The 20,345-nt window shown below is 45.9% G+C and overlaps 1 pseudogene; it reads left to right on the forward strand.

Annotated features, from left to right (window-relative positions):
* Positions 1 to 5,899: 5,899 nt before the first annotated feature.
* The window catches only part of LOC140348473 (uncharacterized), a 53,259-nt pseudogene continuing 38,813 nt past the window's right edge, over positions 5,900 to 20,345 (forward strand).

A 20,345-nucleotide genomic window follows, 5' to 3' on the forward strand; every position in this document is an offset into this window, starting at 1 on the left:
CCTTCAATTTATGAGACAATTTTTTAATAGACTACCCAAGATATTTATAATTTGTGACAAACTCTACTTTCTTTTTACCACCACTTTATACTTTATACCGTATTATCCAATTGAATGTATCTGTGGAATGAAGACCTCAAACTAACAGCAGGCCCACATGAGCCACTTTTCCATCATAAATTGAATGAGCTCGTGGTTCACACTTATTTAAACAGCTGACCAGAGGATCCGCCCATCTTTGTAAAGTTAATGGCTCGAGCAGGATCTGAAAGGCTCTCCGCCCAGTCTGTTTTATTTCATTATCATTTTATTGTGTGCAATAGGCTCGGGAAACCTTTTGTGAATTAAACAACTGATGTATTTCAATTGGGAGACCAGGCAAACTCCTCCTTCGTGTGAAAGAGCACGGAGGTTATTTGCACTGTTTGTTTTTTCTGGATGGGTTGTGACTTTACAACCGTTTAATGCCATTGTACACACATTTTCTCTCAGTACATTTTGCATTTACCTTATTTTTTGCCTATTCATCGTGTAATTCCGTTTGGACAATGGACACCGAGGTCACTGTGAAGAGACGAATAAACTTTAACGATATATATTCAGTGGATTTTGTATCTGTGAAAATACCGGTATCAGTTATATATTTTTATATATTATTTTATATATTTTTTCCCTCCAACGTTGGAATTTTTTTAATTTTTCAGATTCTGTGTCATTCCCCGTTTGTCCTTGTGCATCAGACAGAAATAGACCAGGGAAGCTGCATGTTTAATCGCACAAAACACAATAAACCGAGTCAAATTTCAAATAAATCTGTTAATTTCAGTTATTTAAAAGTCAAAGGTAAAATTGTGCACGTAGACGCGACAACAGACTTTACAGTTACAGACGTGGAAAGTAAATAAATACAATAACACCAGATTTTCTCGCTGTTTTGCTCTGATTTAGTTGATTTTTAATCTGGATTTTTAACCTATTACAGCAGCTACTAAAGGGGTCATCATCATCATCAACATGCCGGATCACAAGCCACAATTAACTGTTGTCGTGGATACAATGGCCAGGTCAGTCAAATCTGCTTTAAAGTGGTGCTATAAACAGTGATATTTACAAAAAGTACTACAAAGTTCATATTTACAGATAAAGGATGGACGAGTGCCTCCTCTACAGTGTGCTGATGCTGCACAGGCCACAGGGGCCCACAATCTGAGGCCTACAGACCGACTACAGGTCACAGGGGCTCCTCTCTGAAGCCCCTCCCACATGCATTACACATACATACACATATACATAAATAATAATACTTTCAGACAATGCGATATCAGATTATTGTATCTCGTGGACCGGGAAACGACAGAAAAACGTCCGGAACAACTTCAGCTGCCACGTTATTATGTGTATTGTACATGAGGGAGCGGGTAGTGCGCCCCCCACGGGTCAAACGGGGAGAGACGGACCGGACTGTTTAAAAATGTACTGAGTAGTCACACGTTTTTGAAGTCTAGGTTTAAAAGTACTTCTCGATTGTCAAGATTAAACCCATTTCTCTCATGGATGAATGCTTCTTCAGGCTTTTTTTTAAATTAGCTCAGGAAAAAACACAATTTGAATAAAATACCACATTACTTATTACAATGTTCATAAGAAATCCATCAGCAATCTGCGGTAAGTGCCGTATTTATTTTTCCAGGGCAAAGTCTAACTCAAAGACATTACATATTCATAAAATGGCTCAGAGAAAAAACACCAGATTTCCCTCCAGATTTGTTTTCATTACGAACCTTACAAAAACCCAGAGCAATTACCGTAATTTCCAGGGCAAGGGTGCAGCGCAAGCATTCGTACGTTGACAAAACCGGCCCCCCGGGGTCTGTGCTTTTGCAAATTATCCCGCACCGTCGAGCCATTCATCACGTTCCAATCGCAAAAATTGCGACGTCGCCCTTTCGAAACGACCCGTTCTGTCAAACGCGTGATGGGCAACCTCGTCGCGAACCCCCCTACGTGGCAGCCGGGCCCCGACGTGTGACAAACATGTTGACTTTTACATCACGGCGAGTTGTGTTATTATTATTTTCCCGAGCCGGCCGCACCTGCTAACCATTATTTCGATACATGTGCAGTTTCTTTCTTTGTCATTGAGCAGCGACGGTGTTAGGACAAGGAGCGGGGGACATAGTTCACGTCTGGATGTGTAAAAACACCACGTCTGGTTTGTAAGGAGTTCACTGTCAAGACGAGCTTAATTCGAGCCACATTGGTGCGTGTTTGAGCGTGGGCGGACCTGGAGGGCGGGGGCGGGGCTCCACGCAGTTTAGGGAGTTACTTGTTGGACTAGTCGGTTGTGATATATTGTATGTGAAAGTGTTAATTTGTGTATGTGTAAGTATTTGTTCATTTTATTGCTTGTTTTATAGAATTTTTCATTGGCATTTTTTTGGGATATCCTGTGTTTGTTTGTTTGTCTGTTTACCGTATGTTCTGCACTATAAGGCGAACTTAAAAGCCTTTAATTTTCTCAAAAAAATTTTGTGGATTTTGTGTGGTACATGTGTAACCAGTCCATATATTATTGTATTATAATCACACAAAATCTGTATTATTTTTGTTTAATATTGTGTTTTAATATACCTGGTATTTGTTTTACGGTGCTGTCTTGGTCCTCCAGTCCCTACTTCTTCTTTGTGTGTTCCCCTTGGCGCACTGTTATAAATTTGAGGGTCTTGACTTCCTCTTCCCTTTTGATATTCCGTGTGGGGCAGAGGTCAGTCATCCCTCGTGTCGTCCTTCATGTTTTATGTGTTATACATTGATTTGATTGTTGTTATCTCCTTTTTAGTTTGGGCTGGATTTGCGTATTGGCACATTGGTTTTCTGATAACCAGAACAAACGGAGAGTGCCTCAAATAGATGAACCGTGGCTGCTCTCCACACTACATCCATCACATCACACAACACAGGAACACAGCGGTTACACACGTTTTGTTTCGCTTCATGCGCCTTATAGTCCAGTGCGCCTTATAGTGCGGAAAATACGGTAATCTGTCTTTTGTTTTTAACAGGGTACTCACAACAAACAGTTTCTCTCAGTGGGTTTTCTCTGTATAAATTTGTATTTGTCTTTTATAAAGTGATCAAAAACCCCTGAGCGAGACCTTCATCGTGAAAATAGCTCTAATTTGAATGTATTTTCCTAAAGCTAAAGCCGGTTGTTGTTGATATCTTCAGCTTGATTCCCAAAGCAACCGCTCTCAGGAAGACAAACGCCACATCTGCTTTCTGAGGCTGAATTGTCTCCGGCCTAATTCGATCCATGCATTTTGCCGCGAGGGTGGAAGTAAAGGGGAGATCTTTGTAGCCTTTCCGAGCTGGAGATGAGTCGTGCGTGCCAGATGTTCGCTGCAGGCCTTGAAGAAGACAACATCAAATGCAGAACACAGCGCAACATAGACCACATGGCACACTGAATGAGTTATGCCAACTGATCTTTATAATCCAGTCAGGCAACGTCCACCGGTCCGCTCCGAATTCACATGCAACATCGATGTGCATTTCTGTCGTGTCGTGATCGAGTGAAGCAACATCTAAAAAGCATCTTTGGGAAGATTTCAAGATTATTATCCTGGAAGAAAACGCCGCAAGCCACTTTTGTCTGGTGGTGAATTCCAGTTGTGTGTTGTAATGTGGCATCGAAATCAAAGCAATACCACATATTGAAGTATATTGTCAACTTTAATAGTGATAAATGTCCCTGATAATGATTAAGTACACACAAATTGTCAAATCCAGTTAGAAAGGGCATGTTCCAAGCACAGAACAATATCAATAACATACTGAATACCTGCATTCAAATGTATTGTGTAACATATTTTGTTACTTGGCCCAATCAGATTATTGTATTCTGAATACATTCACATTGAGTTGTATTATATAGTGTACAAACATAACACATTTATGACCTTAGATAAGAGAAGGAAAAGTCACACATGCAGTAATATTTTCTTTTTTTCACACTGATACGATGTCACGGTGGAAAGTCGTGCAGAGTCTTGCACTCTGGCCTCACGGGTTCGACTCCCGGGTTGGACGGGGACTTTCTGTGTGGAGTTTGCGTGTCTCTCTCAGTGTCTGGGTGGGTTTCCTCCGGGCTCCAGTTCCCCCCCCATCAACACAAAACATGCACAACATAAACTCCTGCAGCGAAGGCCCTGACCGAGCCAAGATCTGGAGATTTTCCTCCGAGCGCTGCAGCCATCACTGCGATCACGGTTGCCCCCGTGACTTTGAAGGATGGGTCAAATGCAAAGGACACATTTCCCTACGTGGACAATAAAGTTGACCTTACTATTATCGAATGAAAAAGTAACTGTACCAGAATGCAGTTACTCAAAATGTGTAGATATGTATTTAGTCGCTCCCCAACACTATTACATGTGTTGAAACTGTAATGTAAATCATACATTATCATTATGCATGAACTGACTGTTGTAATGTAAATCCCTACTATATATAGACAGAATAAAGAATTTGCAAAAGCCCAAAACTTTGCATTGTTCCTGCAAACATAAATACATGAACATCAACCAAAACCGAGCTATTCAAAGAGCATCTACATCCACTACAACAGGATCTTTGCGAAATGCAGCCGCCTCACCTCTGACACTGATACCATCTGAGTTTCAAAGGATTTTTTTATGTCTTTGGAGTAATTTCGGGTTCACTTTTTGACCCTTAAATAAAGCGCAGATGTCGAAAACCCTCTGAACTCTCCCTTCCTCCTTCCTCCATGTGCAAAATGTACAGAGCCAGAAGGGGCAAAACACAACACACTGCTCCTTCCAAAATACTCCGTCCGGCCCGCCATAGTGTGACCCCTGAAAACTCCATGCCTTGCAGTTATATAGACGCCTGCATAATGTTCAAGGATCTAAGCTGCTTCAGACTGGGGCTTGTACCATAACAGACCCAGCCATTCACACGCACATGAAATATGAGAACGCACCGCTCCGCCAGTCCAAAAAGTAGACGAGGTGGAGGATTACAATGCCTTTTGTAATTGTCAAAGCGCCAAAAACACACAAGCATTTCATAAATTATCTATATCATCTATCTATATTTAAAAAAAAAAAATATCTTATTTTGATTTCCACCAGTAGAGATTTAAAGGAGCACTGTCACACTTTTGTCCATGGAGAGGTTTTAAACTTCTCTGTGGCATTAAACGTATCTATCTTGCATTTCTTCACTTTCAGGTTTTTATTGCTCAAAAATACCCTGAAAAACATAGATTATTTCTTTCTGAGCAGGCCTCTCAATGACACTGACCTTTGATGTGGCTTGGTTGTGCCACCAGGTTGCTAAAGACCAGATTGATGCCATACCGTCGCCATAGAGACAAGCAGGTGACAGACCCTCAACATGCACCACATGAGTTTTAGTGTGCCTACTGCCTTCAAGAAGAGATATAGAAACACTTTGACTAAACTGATGGTAGTGAGGAGGAGGAGGCTGAGAGGGCTGCTGGTTTTACTGCTAACTAACTATCTGTCAAACTATCTATCCATCTAACTAACCACCTATCTATCTAACCATCCATCCAACTAACTAATTAACTAACTATTAACTATCTGTCTCTCAATCTGTCTAACTATCTACCCATCTAACTATCTAACAATCTAACTATCTATCTATCTATCTATCAGTCCATCCAACTAACTAATTAACTAACTATTTAACTATCTGTCTCTCAATCTGTCTAACTATCTACCCATCTAACTATCTAACAATCTAACTATCTATCTAACTATCTATCAGTCCATCCAACTAACTAATTAACTAACTATTTAACTATCCGTCTCTCAATCTGTCTAACTATCTAGCCATCTAACTATCTAACAATCTAACTATCTATCTATCTATCTATCTATCTATCTATCTATCAGTCTATCTATCCATCTAACTAACTAATTAACTAACTATCCATCTATCTGTCCAACTATCTGACGATCTGTACAACTATCTATATAACTAACTAACTATCCGTCTAACTATCTATCTGTCTATCAAACTATCTAACTATCTATCAGTCTATCTATCCATCTAATTAACTAATTAACTAACTATCTAACTATGTGTCTCTCAATCTGTCTAACTATCTATCTATCCATCCATCCATCTACCTAATTAACGAACTAACTATCCATCTATCTGTCTAACTATCTGTACAACTATCTATATAACTAACTAACTATCCGTCTAACTATCTATCTATCTATCAAACTATCTGTCTAGCTATCTAAATATCTAACGATCTGTCAAACAATCTGTCTAACTATTTATCTAGCTATCAAACTTAATAACTATCTAACTAACAAACGTGACGGTTTTCATGCCACACAAAGCAGGATTTTGTTTTATTTGCCATTTAAAGCAACATTCACACCTTTACAGTCGATGCTGCAGTTCCTTTGTTTCCCAGACAGAGAAAAAGGGCTCGATATGAAGGAAAAAGTTGAGGGATCTGCAAATCGAGCAAAAAGTGATGGAAGAATGTGGCGAGATCAGTGCTGCCTTGGCATGTTTTAGGGTGGCTGTTGTAAACCTAGCTGCCCGTTCTCTGCAGGAAAAATAAACAGAGAACGCAGGCCTCCAAAGCCCAAAGTGTGTGTTCGCTGAATTATTGTTGTAGCATTACCTCGGCATGGCACAAGGGCACACGCATTCGGCACAAATGCTGACAATTCCCAACAAACTTTCAAGTTAAGAAATCAAAAATCACAAATGTTGTATTTGATGATATGCTGTAATAAGTCATAGCTTTGGGGCGGGGCTATTCAATGTTATTTTCCGGAGGGCCAGATTTTTTGGGAGGGCCAGTGACTCACACAACACGCCACTGCAATAATAAATGAATATCCCGAAAACTGTTTTAATTAAATAACTACAGATAGTAATATTTCTCTGACGAAAAATCTAATCTAAGACTAGACTAATACCAACCAGTACTAACCAGAGCTGAACACAAGACCAAACCAGGTCTAAACAAGTGTTAACCCAGAATTAAACTAGTTAACAAGATCTTTATTATGTTTTTAAATATTTGGAAGATGGCTCATGACCCAGATTAAATTGCCTGGAGGGCCCGATTTGGCCCCCGGGCCTTATGTTGAATAGCCCTGCTTTAGGGTGACCACTTGTCCACTTGACCAGTTGTCCTGCACAGCCATTTAGGCCTTGTCTTGTGTCACATTACAACAAATTTCCAACTTTTTGAACCGTAACAAAAAAGTTAGATGTTTTTTTTGGGTGGACTGGCATTCAGGGTTGTAATATTTGTTGGCACCAATTGCTGTACCAATCTCTCTCTATTTGTAAAAATCATATGGTACAATTGAAGTTTTTTCTATGAGCGCTCACATTCCCGGAGCCCGTCCCATCCAGTTCCATCACATTTAAACTCCATTATTCACTTGTTTTGTAAATGAATAAAAGTGTATTTTTTCCTCCCAAAAATGTTTATTGTAAAAGCAGCACCCGAAAATAAGATCTGAAAGCAGTGCTCTGATTGGCTGCTCTTGGGTGTGACTGGTGGAAGTTTGTTGCCATTCTGTCAAAGTTGGGATCAAACGGACAACCTCTGGGTAAAAGGGAGAATAGTCTAACCAATGAACCATTCCTTGCATTAACCATTCAGTCCAACCAAAACATTCATTGTAAAGTTTCGTGGATCTGGATTGCTTCTCATTCAAACCTACAGCGGACTATATTTGCATTTCCCCGTTTCAGAGATTTTTGTATATTTTTCAATTGAACACGAGAGGAAGAAATTCTCCACATGGTTCTACTGCCCCTGACCTCATTTCATCCAGGGAAACGCAAACAAACAGATGAATGAGGGATGTGCAAAAACATGGAACTTGGTCCTCGCCATGGCAGGTAGCGACTGAGTGCCAACAGGAGTTGCAAAGGAGTGACAACAGGAGTGACAAGGGAGTGACAACAGGAGTGACAACAGGAGAGACAACAGGAGAGACAAGGGAGTGACAACAGGAGTGACAACAGGAGAGACAACAGGAGTGACAACAGGAGTGACAACAGGAGTGACAACAATAGTGCCAGCAGGAGTGACAACAGGAGAGACAACAGGAGAGACAACAGGAGAGACAACAGGAGGGACAACAGGAGAGACAACAGGAGTGACAACAGGAGAGACAACAGGAGAGACAACAGGAGAGACAACAGGAGTGACAACAGGAGTGACAACAGGAGAGACAACAGGAGTAACAACAGGAGTGACAAGGGAGTGACAACAGGAGTGACAACAGGAGTGACAACAGGAGTGATAACAGGAGTGATAACAGGAGTGACAACAGGAGTGACAACAGGAGAGACAACAGGAGAGACAACAGGAGTGACAACAGGAGTGACAACAAGAGAGACATCAGGAGAGACAACAGGAGTGACAACAGGAGTGACAACAGGAGAGACAACAGGAGAGACAACAGGAGAGACAACAGGAGTGACAACAGGAGAGACAACAGGAGAGACAACAGGATAGACAACAGGAGAGACAACAGGAGTGACAACAGGAGAGACAACAGGAGAGACAACAGGTGAGACAACAGGAGTGACAACAGGAGAGACAACAGGAGAGACAACAGGAGTGACAACAGGAGAGACAACAGGAGAGACAACAGGAGAGACAACAGGAGTGACAACAGGAGAGACAACAGGAGTGACAACAGGAGTGACAACAGGAGAGACAACAGGAGTGACAACAGGAGTGACAACAGGAGAGACAACAGGAGTGACAACAGGAGTGACAACAGGAGTGACAACAGGAGAGACAACAGGAGAGACAACAGGAGTGACAACAGGAGTGACAACAGGAGTGACAACAGGAGAGACAACAGGAGAGACAACAGGAGTGACAACAGGAGAGACAACAGGAGAGACAACAGGAGTGACAACAGGAGTGACAACAAGAGAGACAACAGGAGAGACAACAGGAGTGACAACAGGAGAGACAACAGGAGTAACAACAGGAGTGACAACAGGAGAGACAACAGGAGAGACAACAGGAGTGACAACAGGAGTGACAACAGGAGAGACAACAGGAGAGACAACAGGAGTGACAACAGGAGTGACAACAGGAGAGACAACAGGAGAGACAACAGGAGTGACAACAGGAGTGATAACAGGAGTGACAACAGGAGTGACAACAGGAGAGACAACAGGAGTGACAACAGGAGTGACAACAGGAGAGACAACAGGAGAGACAACAGGAGTGACAACAGGAGTGACAACAGGAGAGACAACAGGAGAGACAACAGGAGTGAAAACAGGAGTGACAACAGGAGAGACAACAGAAGTAACAACAATAGTGCCAGCAGGAGTGACAACAGGAGTGACAACAGGAATGATAACAGGAGTGACAACAGGAGTGACAACAGGAGTGACAACAGGAGAGACAACAGGAGAGACAACAGGAGTGACAACAGGAGTGACAACAGGAGAGACAACAGGAGAGACAACAGGAGTGAAAACAGGAGTGACAACAGGAGAGACAACAGAAGTAACAACAGGAGTGACAAGGGAGTGACAACAGGAGTGACAACAGGAGTGACAACAGGAATGACAACAGGAGTGACAACAGGAGAGACAACAGGAGTGACAACAATAGTGCCAGCAGGAGTGACAACAGGAGTGACAACAGGAATGATAACAGGAGTGACAACAGGAGTGACAACAGGAGAGACAACAATAGTGCCAGCAGGAGTGACAACAGGAGAGACAACAATAGCGCCAGCAGGAGTGACAACAGGAGTGACAACAGGAGTGACAACAGGAGAGACAACAATAGTGCCAGCAGGAGTGACAACAGGAGTGACAACAGGAGTGACAACAGGAGTGACAAGGGAGTGACAACAGGAGAGACAACAGGAGTGACAACAGGAGTGACAACAGGAGAGACAACAGGAGTGACAACAGGAGTGACAACAGGAGAGACAACAATAGTGCCAGCAGGAGTGCCAGCAGGAGTGACAACAGGAGTGACAACAGGAGTGACAAGGGAGTGACAACAGGAGAGACAACAGGAGAGACAACAGGAGAGACAACAGGAGTGACAACAGGAGTGACAACAGGAGTGACAACAGGAGAGACAACAGGAGAGACAACAGGAGAGACAACAGGAGTGACAACAGGAGAGACAACAGGAGAGACAACAGGAGAGACAACAGGAGTGACAACAGGAGTGACAACAGGAGTGACAAGGGAGTGACAACAGGAGAGACAACAGGAGAGACAACAGGAGAGACAACAGGAGTGACAACAGGAGTGACAACAGGAGTGACAACAGGAGAGACAACAGGAGAGACAACAGGAGTGACAACAGGAGAGACAACAGGAGAGACAACAGGAGAGACAAGAGGAGAGACAACAGGAGTGACAACAGGAGAGACAACAGGAGAGACAACAGGAGTGACAACAGGAGTGACAACAGGAGAGACAACAGGAGAGACAACAGGAGTGACAACAGGAGTGACAACAGGAGAGACAACAGGAGTGACAACAGGAGTGACAAGGGAGTGACAACAGGAGAGACAACAGGAGAGACAACAGGAGTGACAACAGGAGTGACAACAGGAGAGACAACAGGAGAGACAACAGGAGAGACAACAGGAGAGACAACAGGAGAGACAACAGGAGTGACAACAGGAGTGACAACAGGAGTGACAACAGGAGAGACAACAGGAGTGACAACAGGAGAGACAACAGGAGAGACAACAGGAGAGACAACAGGAGTGACAACAGGAGAGACAACAGGAGAGACAACAGGAGAGACAACAGGAGTGACAACAGGAGAGACAACAGGAGAGACAACAGGAGAGACAACAGGAGTGACAACAAGAGAGACAACAGGAGAGACAACAGGAGTGACAACAGGAGTGACAACAGGAGTGACAACAGGAGTGACAACAGGAGAGACAACAATAGTGCCAGCAGGAGGGACAACAGGAGAGACAACAGGAGTGACAACAGGAGTGACAACAGGAGTGATAACAGGAGTGATAACAGGAGTGACAACAGGAGAGACAACAATAGTGCCAGCAGGAGTGACAACAGGAGTGATAACAGGAGTGACAACAGGAGTGACAACAGGAGTGACAACAGGAGAGACAACAATAGTGCCAGCAGGAGTGATAACAGGAGTGATAACAGGAGTGACAACAGGAGTGACAACAGGAGAGACAACAGGAGAGACAACAGGAGTGACAACAGGAGAGACAACAGGAGAGACAACAGGAGTGACAACAGGAGAGACAACAGGAGAGACAACAGGAGAGACAACAGGATAGACAACAGGAGTGACAACAGGAGTGACAACAGGAGAGACAACAGGAGAGACAACAGGAGTGACAACAGGAGAGACAACAGGAGAGACAACAGGAGAGACAACAGGAGTGACAACAGGAGTGACAACAGGAGTGACAACAGGAGAGACAACAGGAGTAACAACAGGAGTGACAACAGGAGAGACAACAGGAGAGACAACAGGAGAGACAACAGGAGTGACAACAGGAGAGACAACAGGAGTGACAACAATAGTGCCAGCAGGAGTGACAACAGGAGAGTCAACAGGAGTAACAACAGGAGAGACAACAGGAGTGACAAGGGAGTGACAACAGGAGTGATAACAGGAGTGACAACAGGAGTGACAAGGGAGTGACAACAGGAGTGATAACAATAGTGCCAGCAGGAGTGACAACAGGAGTGATAACAGGAGTGATAACAGGAGTGACAACAGGAGTGACAAGGGAGTGACAACAGGAGTGACAACAGGAGTGACAAGGGAGTGACAACAGGAGTGACAACAGGAGTGACAACAGGAGTGACAAGGGAGTGACAACAGGAGTGATAACAATAGTGCCAGCAGGAGTGACAACAGGAGTGATAACAGGAGTGATAACAGGAGTGACAACAGTAGTGACAACAGGAGTGACAACAGGAGTGACAACAGGAGTGACAACAGGAGAGACAACAATAGTGCCAGCAGGAGTGACAACAGGAGAGACAACAATAGTGCCAGCAGGAGTGACAACAGGAGTGACAACAGGAGTGACAACAGGAGAGACAACAATAGTGCCAGCAGGAGTGACAACAGGAGTGACAACAGGAGTGACAACAGGAGTGACAAGGGAGTGACAACAGGAGAGACAACAGGAGTGACAACAGGAGTGACAACAGGAGAGACAACAGGAGTGACAACAGGAGTGACAACAGGAGAGACAACAATAGTGCCAGCAGGAGTGCCAGCAGGAGTGACAACAGGAGTGACAACAGGAGTGACAAGGGAGTGACAACAGGAGAGACAACAGGAGAGACAACAGGAGAGACAACAGGAGTGACAACAGGAGTGACAATAGGAGTGACAACAGGAGAGACAACAGGAGAGACAACAGGAGAGACAACAGGAGTGACAACAGGAGAGACAACAGGAGAGACAACAGGAGAGACAACAGGAGTGACAACAGGAGTGACAACAGGAGTGACAAGGGAGTGACAACAGGAGAGACAACAGGAGAGACAACAGGAGAGACAACAGGAGTGACAACAGGAGTGACAACAGGAGAGACAACAGGAGAGACAACAGGAGAGACAACAGGAGAGACAACAGGAGTGACAACAGGAGAGACAACAGGAGAGACAACAGGAGAGACAACAGGAGTGACAACAGGAGGGACAACAGGAGAGACAACAGGAGTGACAACAGGAGTGACAACAGGAGAGACAACAGGAGAGACAACAGGAGTGACAACAGGAGTGACAACAGGAGAGACAACAGGAGTGACAACAGGAGTGACAAGGGAGTGACAACAGGAGAGACAACAGGAGAGACAACAGGAGAGACAACAGGAGTGACAACAGGAGTGACAACAGGAGTGACAACAGGAGAGACAACAGGAGAGACAACAGGAGAGACAACAGGAGAGACAACAGGAGTGACAACAGGAGTGACAACAGGAGAGACAACAGGAGTGACAACAGGAGAGACAACAGGAGAGACAACAGGAGAGACAACAGGAGTGACAACAGGAGAGACAACAGGAGAGACAACAGGAGAGACAACAGGAGTGACAACAGGAGAGACAACAGGAGAGACAACAGGAGAGACAACAGGAGAGACAACAGGAGTGACAACAGGAGAGACAACAGGAGTGACAACAGGAGTGACAACAGGAGAGACAACAGGAGTGACAACAGGAGTGACAACAGGAGTGACAACAGGAGAGACAACAATAGTGCCAGCAGGAGTGACAACAGGAGAGACAACAGGAGTAACAACAGGAGTGACAAGGGAGTGACAACAGGAGTGATAACAGGAGTGACAACAGGAGTGACAACAGGAGAGACAACAATAGTGCCAGCAGGAGTGATAACAGGAGTGATAACAGGAGTGACAACAGGAGTGACAACAGGAGAGACAACAGGAGAGACAACAGGAGTGACAACAGGAGAGACAACAGGAGAGACAACAGGAGAGACAGCAGGAGTGACAACAGGAGAGACAACAGGAGAGACAACAGGAGAGACAACAGGAGAGACAACAGGAGTGACAACAGGAGAGACAACAGGAGAGACAACAGGAGAGACAACAGGAGTGACAACAGGAGATACAACAGGAGAGACAACAGGAGAGACAACAGGAGAGACAACAGGAGTGACAACAGGAGTGACAACAGGAGAGACAACAGGAGTAACAACAGGAGTGACAACAGGAGAGACAACAGGAGAGACAACAGGAGAGACAACAGGAGTGACAACAGGAGAGACAACAGGAGTGAAAACAGGAGTGACAACAGGAGAGACAACAGAAGTAACAACAGGAGTGACAAGGGAGTGACAACAGGAGTGACAACAGGAGTGACAACAATAGTGCCAGCAGGAGTGACAACAGGAGTGATAACAGGAGTGACAAGGGAGTGACAACAGGAGTGATAACAATAGTGCCAGCAGGAGTGACAACAGGAGTGATAACAGGAGTGATAACAGGAGTGACAACAGTAGTGACAACAGGAGTGACAACAGGAGTGACAACAGGAGTGACAACAGGAGAGACAACAATAGTGCCAGCAGGAGTGACAACAGGAGAGACAACAATAGTGCCAGCAGGAGTGACAACAGGAGTGACAACAGGAGTGACAACAGGAGAGACAACAATAGTGCCAGCAGGAGTGACAACAGGAGTGACAACAGGAGTGACAACAGGAGTGACAACAGGAGTGACAAGGGAGTGACAACAGGAGAGACAACAGGAGTGACAACAGGAGTGACAACAGGAGAGACAACAGGAGTGACAACAGGAGTGACAACAGGAGAGACAACAATAGTGCCAGCAGGAGTGCCAGCAGGAGTGACAACAGGAGTGACAACAGGAGTGACAAGGGAGTGACAACAGGAGAGACAACAGGAGAGACAACAGGAGAGACAACAGGAGTGACAACAGGAGTGACAATAGGAGTGACAACAGGAGAGACAACAGGAGAGACAACAGGAGAGACAACAGGAGTGACAACAGGAGAGACAACAGGAGAGACAACAGGAGAGACAACAGGAGTGACAACAGGAGTGACAACAGGAGTGACAAGGGAGTGACAACAGGAGAGACAACAGGAGAGACAACAGGAGAGACAACAGGAGTGACAACAGGAGTGACAACAGGAGAGACAACAGGAGAGACAACAGGAGAGACAACAGGAGAGACAACAGGAGAGACAACAGGAGTGACAACAGGAGAGACAACAGGAGAGACAACAGGAGAGACAACAGGAGTGACAACAGGAGAGACAACAGGAGAGACAACAGGAGTGACAACAGGAGTGACAACAGGAGAGACAACAGGAGAGACAACAGGAGTGACAACAGGAGTGACAACAGGAGAGACAACAGGAGTGACAACAGGAGTGACAAGGGAGTGACAACAGGAGAGACAACAGGAGAGACAACAGGAGAGACAACAGGAGTGACAACAGGAGTGACAACAGGAGTGACAACAGGAGAGACAACAGGAGAGACAACAGGAGAGACAACAGGAGTGACAACAGGAGTGACAACAGGAGAGACAACAGGAGTGACAACAGGAGAGACAACAGGAGAGACAACAGGAGAGACAACAGGAGTGACAACAGGAGAGACAACAGGAGAGACAACAGGAGAGACAACAGGAGTGACAACAGGAGAGACAACAGGAGAGACAACAGGAGAGACAACAGGAGAGACAACAGGAGTGACAACAGGAGAGACAACAGGAGTGACAACAGGAGTGACAACAGGAGAGACAACAGGAGTGACAACAGGAGTGACAACAGGAGTGACAACAGGAGAGACAACAATAGTGCCAGCAGGAGTGACAACAGGAGAGACAACAGGAGTAACAACAGGAGTGACAAGGGAGTGACAACAGGAGTGATAACAGGAGTGACAACAGGAGTGACAACAGGAGAGACAACAATAGTGCCAGCAGGAGTGATAACAGGAGTGATAACAGGAGTGACAACAGGAGTGACAACAGGAGAGACAACAGGAGAGACAACAGGAGTGACAACAGGAGAGACAACAGGAGAGACAACAGGAGAGACAGCAGGAGTGACAACAGGAGAGACAACAGGAGAGACAACAGGAGAGACAACAGGAGAGACAACAGGAGTGACAACAGGAGAGACAACAGGAGAGACAACAGGAGAGACAACAGGAGTGACAACAGGAGATACAACAGGAGAGACAACAGGAGAGACAACAGGAGAGACAACAGGAGTGACAACAGGAGTGACAACAGGAGAGACAACAGGAGTAACAACAGGAGTGACAACAGGAGAGACAACAGGAGAGACAACAGGAGAGACAACAGGAGTGACAACAGGAGAGACAACAGGAGTGAAAACAGGAGTGACAACAGGAGAGACAACAGAAGTAACAACAGGAGTGACAAGGGAGTGACAACAGGAGTGACAACAGGAGTGACAACAATAGTGCCAGCAGGAGTGACAACAGGAGTGACAACAGGAATGACAACAGGAGTGACAACAGGAGAGACAACAGGAGTGACAACAATAGTGCCAGCAGGAGTGACAACAGGAGTGACAACAGGAATGATAACAGGAGTGACAACAGGAGTGACAACAGGAGAGACAACAATAGTGCCAGCAGGAGTGACAACAGGAGAGACAACAATAGCGCCAGCAGGAGTGACAACAGGAGTGACAACAGGAGTGACAACAGGAGAGACAACAATAGTGCCAGCAGGAGTGACAACAGGAGTGACAACAGGAGTGACAACAGGAGTGACAAGGGAGTGACAACAGGAGAGACAACAGGAGAGACAACAGGAGTGACAACAGGAGAGACAACAGGAGTGACAACAGGAGTGACAACAGGAGAGACAACAATAGTGCCAGCAGGAGTGCCAGCAGGAGTGACAACAGGAGTGACAACAGGAGTGACAAGGGAGTGACAACAGGAGAGACAACAGGAGAGACAACAGGAGAGACAACAGGAGTGACAACAGGAGTGACAACAGGAGTGACAACAGGAAAGACAACAGGAGAGACAACAGGAGAGACAACAGGAGTGACAACAGGAGAGACAACAGGAGAGACAACAGGAGAGACAACAGGAGTGACAACAGGAGTGACAACAGGAGAGACAACAGGAGAGACAACAGGAGAGACAACAGGAGTGACAACAGGAGTGACAACAGGAGTGACAACAGGAGAGACAACAGGAGAGACAACAGGAGAGACAACAGGAGAGACAACAGGAGAGACAACAGGAGAGACAACAGGAGAGACAACAGGAGTGACAACAGGAGAGACAACAGGAGAGACAACAGGAGAGACAACAGGAGAGACAACAGGAGTGACAACAGGAGAGACAACAGGAGAGACAACAGGAGTGACAACAGGAGTGACAACATGAGAGACAACAGGAGAGACAACAGGAGTGACAACAGGAGTGACAACAGGAGAGACAACAGGAGTGACAACAGGAGTGACAAGGGAGTGACAACAGGAGAGACAACAGGAGAGACAACAGGAGTGACAACAGGAGTGACAACAGGAGAGACAACAGGAGAGACAACAGGAGAGACAACAGGAGAGACAACAGGAGTGACAACAGGAGAGACAACAGGAGAGACAACAGGAGAGACAACAGGAGTGACAACAGGAGAGACAACAGGAGAGACAACAGGAGAGACAACAGGAGAGACAACAGGAGTGACAACAGGAGAGACAACAGGAGTGACAACAGGAGTGACAACAGGAGAGACAACAGGAGTGACAACAGGAGTGACAACAGGAGTGACAACAGGAGAGACAACAATAGTGCCAGCAGGAGTGACAACAGGAGAGACAACAGGAGTAACAACAGGAGTGACAAGGGAGTGACAACAGGAGTGATAACAGGAGTGACAACAGGAGTGACAACAGGAGAGACAACAATAGTGCCAGCAGGAGTGATAACAGGAGTGATAACAGGAGTGACAACAGGAGTGACAACAGGAGAGACAACAGGAGAGACAACAGGAGTGACAACAGGAGAGACAACAGGAGAGACAACAGGAGAGACAGCAGGAGTGACAACAGGAGAGACAACAGGAGAGACAACAGGAGAGACAACAGGAGAGACAACAGGAGTGACAACAGGAGAGACAACAGGAGAGACAACAGGAGAGACAACAGGAGTGACAACAGGAGATACAACAGGAGAGACAACAGGAGAGACAACAGGAGAGACAACAGGAGTGACAACAGGAGTGACAACAGGAGAGACAACAGGAGTAACAACAGGAGTGACAACAGGAGAGACAACAGGAGAGACAACAGGAGAGACAACAGGAGTGACAACAGGAGAGACAACAGGAGTGAAAACAGGAGTGACAACAGGAGAGACAACAGAAGTAACAACAGGAGTGACAAGGGAGTGACAACAGGAGTGACAACAGGAGTGACAACAATAGTGCCAGCAGGAGTGACAACAGGAGTGACAACAGGAATGACAACAGGAGTGACAACAGGAGAGACAACAGGAGTGACAACAATAGTGCCAGCAGGAGTGACAACAGGAGTGACAACAGGAATGATAACAGGAGTGACAACAGGAGTGACAACAGGAGAGACAACAATAGTGCCAGCAGGAGTGACAACAGGAGAGACAACAATAGCGCCAGCAGGAGTGACAACAGGAGTGACAACAGGAGTGACAACAGGAGAGACAACAATAGTGCCAGCAGGAGTGACAACAGGAGTGACAACAGGAGTGACAAGGGAGTGACAACAGGAGAGACAACAGGAGTGACAACAGGAGTGACAACAGGAGAGACAACAGGAGTGACAACAGGAGTGACAACAGGAGAGACAACAATAGTGCCAGCAGGAGTGCCAGCAGGAGTGACAACAGGAGTGACAACAGGAGTGACAAGGGAGTGACAACAGGAGAGACAACAGGAGAGACAACAGGAGAGACAACAGGAGTGACAACAGGAGTGACAACAGGAGTGACAACAGGAGAGACAACAGGAGAGACAACAGGAGAGACAACAGGAGTGACAACAGGAGAGACAACAGGAGAGACAACAGGAGAGACAACAGGAGTGACAACAGGAGTGACAACAGGAGTGACAAGGGAGTGACAACAGGAGAGACAACAGGAGAGACAACAGGAGAGACAACAGGAGTGACAACAGGAGTGACAACAGGAGTGACAACAGGAGAGACAACAGGAGAGACAACAGGAGTGACAACAGGAGAGACAACAGGAGAGACAACAGGAGAGACAACAGGAGAGACAACAGGAGTGACAACAGGAGAGACAACAGGAGAGACAACAGGAGTGACAACAGGAGTGACAACATGAGAGACAACAGGAGAGACAACAGGAGTGACAACAGGAGTGACAACAGGAGAGACAACAGGAGTGACAACAGGAGTGACAAGGGAGTGACAACAGGAGAGACAACAGGAGAGACAACAGGAGTGACAACAGGAGTGACAACAGGAGAGACAACAGGAGAGACAACAGGAGAGACAACAGGAGAGACAACAGGAGAGACAACAGGAGTGACAACAGGAGTGACAACAGGAGTGACAACAGGAGAGACAACAGGAGTGACAACAGGAGAGACAACAGGAGAGACAACAGGAGAGAAAACAGGAGTGACAACAGGAGAGACAACAGGAGAGACAACAGGAGAGACAACAGGAGTGACAACAGGAGAGACAACAGGAGAGACAACAGGAGAGACAACAGGAGTGACAACAGGAGAGACAACAGGAGAGACAACAGGAGTGACAACAGGAGTGACAACAGGAGTGACAACAGGAGTGACAACAGGAGAGACAACAATAGTGCCAGCAGGAGTGACAACAGGAGAGACAACAGGAGTGACAACAGGAGTGACAACAGGAGTGATAACAGGAGTGATAACAGGAGTGACAACAGGAGAGACAACAATAGTGCCAGCAGGAGTGACAACAGGAGTGATAACAGGAGTGACAACAGGAGTGACAACAGGAGTGACAACAGGAGAGACAACAATAGTGCCAGCAGGAGTGATAACAGGAGTGATAACAGGAGTGACAACAGGAGTGACAACAGGAGAGACAACAGGAGAGACAACAGGAGTGACAACAGGAGAGACAACAGGAGAGACAACAGGAGTGACAACAGGAGAGACAACAGGAGAGACAACAGGAGAGACAACAGGAGAGACAACAGGAGAGACAACAGGAGTGACAACAGGAGTGACAACAGGAGAGACAACAGGAGAGACAACAGGAGGTACAACAGGAGAGACAACAGGAGAGACAACAGGAGAGACAACAGGAGTGACAACAGGAGTGACAACAGGAGTGACAACAGGAGAGACAACAGGAGTAACAACAGGAGTGACAACAGGAGAGACAACAGGAGAGACAACAGGAGAGACAACAGGAGTGACAACAGGAGAGACAACAGGAGTGACAACAATAGTGCCAGCAGGAGTGACAACAGGAGAGTCAACAGGAGTAACAACAGGAGAGACAACAGGAGTGACAAGGGAGTGACAACAGGAGTGATAACAGGAGTGACAACAGGAGTGACAAGGGAGTGACAACAGGAGTGATAACAATAGTGCCAGCAGGAGTGACAACAGGAGTGATAACAGGAGTGATAACAGGAGTGACAACAGGAGTGACAAGGGAGTGACAACAGGAGTGACAACAGGAGTGACAAGGGAGTGACAACAGGAGTGACAACAGGAGTGACAACAGGAGTGACAAGGGAGTGACAACAGGAGTGATAAC

This window comes from Eucyclogobius newberryi, unplaced genomic scaffold, assembly GCF_026437365.1.
Source record: "Eucyclogobius newberryi isolate DKJ021-1_F unplaced genomic scaffold, fEucNew1.0.hap1 SCAF_7, whole genome shotgun sequence".
NCBI classification, from domain to species: domain Eukaryota; kingdom Metazoa; phylum Chordata; class Actinopteri; order Gobiiformes; family Gobiidae; genus Eucyclogobius; species Eucyclogobius newberryi.